The sequence below is a fragment of the Tasmannia lanceolata genome, unplaced genomic scaffold, assembly GCF_043159265.1.
Source record: "Tasmannia lanceolata isolate RefF3 unplaced genomic scaffold, GAP_Taslan_0.1 ptg000662l, whole genome shotgun sequence".
NCBI classification, from domain to species: Eukaryota; Viridiplantae; Streptophyta; class Magnoliopsida; order Canellales; family Winteraceae; genus Tasmannia; species Tasmannia lanceolata.
Window position 1 is genome coordinate 25,001 of NW_027519334.1, and position 4,151 is coordinate 29,151.

General features: G+C 33.4%; 1 non-coding gene across 1 annotated transcript; it reads left to right on the plus strand.

Annotated features, from left to right (window-relative positions):
• The first annotated feature begins 521 nt into the window (after positions 1–521).
• TRNAS-GCU (transfer RNA serine (anticodon GCU)) lies at positions 522–609 on the plus strand. Its single transcript has one exon. It is a non-coding gene; the product is annotated as a tRNA-Ser (tRNA).
• Positions 610–4,151: the final 3,542 nt, after the last annotated feature.

Here is a 4,151-nt window from a genome sequence, read left to right on the forward strand (position 1 = left end):
AGAAATAGAATATGTATGTTTTTTTATTCCAGTAGGGAAATCGAGAAAAGGAAAAAGAAAAAATAATAAGAAATGAAACTCCTATCATAGGAATGGAAATAGTCCTTCTTGCTCTTGTTGCTGCTTCAATAACAATTTGGTTTTCAAATCAGAAAAATAATTTGATCCATGATTCATTGGAACAAAAGAAGGAACGGCCTGGCTAGGTACTGTACTGGCCAGGCCGGGGGAATAAAAGAACCCTTCGGACGAAATCAAAGACGTACTCTTTCTATTGGAGATATCTGTTTCGAATCGTTATCCAAATTGAATTGCGGATAAAATTCGTATATATATAGTAAGTATAATATAGTAAGTATAAATAAATGTATAAAATAAATAAATAAAGATAATTCGTATATATATAGTAAGTATAATATAGTAAGTATAAATAAATGTATAAAATAAATAAATAAAGATAAAGAAAGACTTTGATCAATATTTACTTCAGGCGTCGCATATGAATTATCTTTTTGTAATTGGGAGAGATGGCTGAGTGGACTAAAGCGACGGATTGCTAATCCGTTGTACGAGCTGTTCGTACCGAGGGTTCGAATCCCTCTTTCTCCGTTCCCTCGGATCACTTGAGATTTATCTTTCGAATTCGAAAAAATATCAAGTCCTTTATCATAGTTAAATGTCTGGAATAGAGAAAAGCATAGGAAAATGCAGAAATCAAGCAAGGAAATAATGAAAAATCTCTGATTTTTTTATTCCTCACGTCCAGGATTACGTCCTGGATCATTAGATAGGAATCCGAAGATGAAGAGAGAAACAAAGAATATCACTACTGTGTAAACGAAGAGTTTGAGAGTAAGCATTGCACAATCTCCAAGATCATTTTTTTTTTGTTTTTTGCAAAGGAAATAAGGGAATAGATTCTCTATTTTTGTACCACATATCCTTGACACCAAGAAAAGAAATGAAAAAGTGGTTTCTAGAAAAGAAAGGAATTTGCAGGAATTCCTTTGTTACCAAAATTATCTTGTCATACCCCAATTAGGTATTATGGGGTACCATAATGGGGTCTTTGACCCCTGGAACTGGAAGGGCATAATGCGGAAATTAGGTGATCCAGATTCATCGCGGCTATCAAAAAGCAAAAGAATTTCAATCTTTGAATCGAGGGTTCATAATGTAAGACTTATCTGATCTTATCAATTGTTATGTTAGAGTTGAATTTATTTTATCGAATAAATCATGAATATGAATGTTTCTAGGACAGTATTAAAGATCTCATCGAAAACTTACAGCAGCTTGCCAAACAAGGGCTAAGAGAAAAAAGAGCACAGGTATGACTGGCATAAAATCTACGATTGGATTGAAAAAAGCATAAGCTTCGGGCAATTTGGCGAAGAAAAAGCTACTCGAATGAAGGGCAGAATTAAGACAGATACAGATCAAACTAAAGATATTAAGCATAAGAAATATTTCGTTCTTGGAGATAATTTCATTTTTATTGAGTTATTGATATAAGGGAAAAATTAAGAAAGAAGAGAAGACAAAAAATCCTTCTTTCTTTTTCTTTGAACTTCCCCCAATCAAAAATCCTTCAATTCTCAAATGAGAATAGAAGGAATCATACTTTCATACAATATCTTAATTGACTTATATGGAATGATCAATGAATTCATTTTCATTCTACATTTACACGTATAGAATCCTAGCAACAACCTATTCCATAGATATTTGGGCTGGAATTGACGAATAACCAATAACAATATTAGTGTTTATTAGTGTCGAATTGAAATCTAAATGGGGCGTGGCCAAGTGGTAAGGCAGCGGGTTTTGGTCCCGTTACTCGGAGGTTCGAATCCTTCCGTCCCAGACCGCTTCTATCAAAACAAAGATTGTTCTCTTTAACAATCTTCTGTTTAAGAGTATAAGGTATAAGGTTGGATACAATATGATCCAATTTTTCTTTCTGAGTTCTAATGATTCTTCTATGAATCATAGATTCCTTTCGATTTCCAATTGTAAGAAAAAGAATCGAGTATAAATTGCGGATGGAAATAAACATCTTTTACCTTTTTGATATTAGGTAGGATGGGAACATAGATCAAAGTTGAATTAAAAAAAAAATGGGATGGGCCGTTCAGTGTATGCCCGTCCCGCTCTACTCATATTCATATTGGGGTAAGTTAGTCACTTATAGAAACTTTATGCCCATCTATTATATTTTGATTCTCACATGATGCATTCTAAGTTGAAATGCGAAAGATAAGATCTCTATTTTTTCGAAACTAAACATGTTAGTCAAAATGACTAATTCTATGTGGATCCTGAATCCTAAACAGGAGGGAGTTCTTGGGACTAATTACATCACTGGGATTAAAGTTCTTAAGACTGGGTGTGGGTGGGGTAAAATCAAAATTAAGAACAACGAATTGATCTGGACCCATTTTGCTTTGTACCTATACAAGATAATATAACATACCGCAAGAGGATCTTTTATTATTTGATTGTCTTGGGGTATGATTCATGATCCCCATAGAATTCGAGTTAATCGGCAATGGAAGGTATCAATTTTTCAATATCTGTGTCGTCCGGATCTCATTAATAAACAATAAAGTGCAATATGGAACAGATTTTTTTTCTTTGAGCCTAATTGCTTTTTTTTTTTTTGCATCTGGCTACAATAAATAATTGGAAGTCAATGTAGTGATTGGGAGGAAGATTCATATATTCCATTCACTTTACTTTTGACTTGATAGAATTTATGGAAGGGTTACTAAACCTAAAGTAAAGCAAAATCTGTATAAAATGAACCATGCCTACATGTATTGTTATTGTTTGTTCTATTTCAGTGATACCGGTATTTCGGCTGCGGTGAAAAAGATCTTTGATACCTTACCTTAAATATCTATGATTACTCCCGTTGACAATTGTTCTGTGTATCTGATGGATACGGAAAGATCATACTCCTACGGTTCTGGTTTTATCAATCAGATGGAAGAATAACAACCTTAATCTTATCTTACATGAGAGCTTTTTTCCATCCATCCCATCCCCATGAAAACAAATAAATTGAATTTGTTTCTCGATCCATCTACCTGCTTTAAATCATTTTAAATGATTCAATTGGAAAAGGAACATGGATTTCTCTTATGTCTTATGATGATCAAATTTAGTCATTACAGGAAAACTTATTTCCATTAATGATAATGATGTCGAAGTAGGAAATTATGATGTCGAAGTAGGAAATTCTTGAAACCTTTTTTCATGATTCCTTTATCAATCCTTAGATACTTGAAGAAGCGCGAGATTGATGAACCTAGTCTATAATCGATTCATTTGCGACTTTTCCGAGTCATTGGAATAGCTTATTTGGCTAATGACTTATTTTGTTCCGGTATTGAGTATTGAGAATCTAATTAAAGACCTTTCTTTAATTTAGTTGTTCGAGAAAGAGTTGGATCCTTCATGATTGATTGTCCCGAACAATCTGTTGAAGATGTAGATGTAAAGAAGTGTTAAGTAATTCGTTTATTCGTCTTTTTTAGAAATGTGTTTCATTCATACGGTCGAATATGGGGTAAGATTGAATCTTTGTCTTTGCTTGTGGGGCCTTCTCTAGATGAATACCTATCCATCCATATATATATCAAAATATCTATAATATAGATATCAAAATATATATCAAAATCAAAATATAGATATAAATATCTATTTATATATATAATTTATATATATATAAATATAAAAGTATGGACTGCTGTGTACCGATTGAGCGTACCGATTGAGCCAATGACTATTCCGGATTCCATATTGAATCAATTCCATACCGGTTCAAAATTAGAGGAATGTTATGGTAAAACTTCGTTTGAAACGATGTGGTAGAAAGCAACGTGCGACTTGAAAGACATGATCGGCTGTGGATTCTTGCATCCACCATTTTATATATCAATGAAGATGCTCTTGGCTCGACATAGTTTGTTCTGTTCTACTAGGACCCCCCAAAATTGGGGGTTGTAAATAGTACATGATGTAGCTCGAGTATAAAGTATTGATTCATTTATCAAGGGGAAGGATCTAGGGTTAGTGCCAATCAATAAGTTGGAACAACTTCGTAAGTATATCTTCGATATAGAAATCCAAAGGTTCAAATTCCA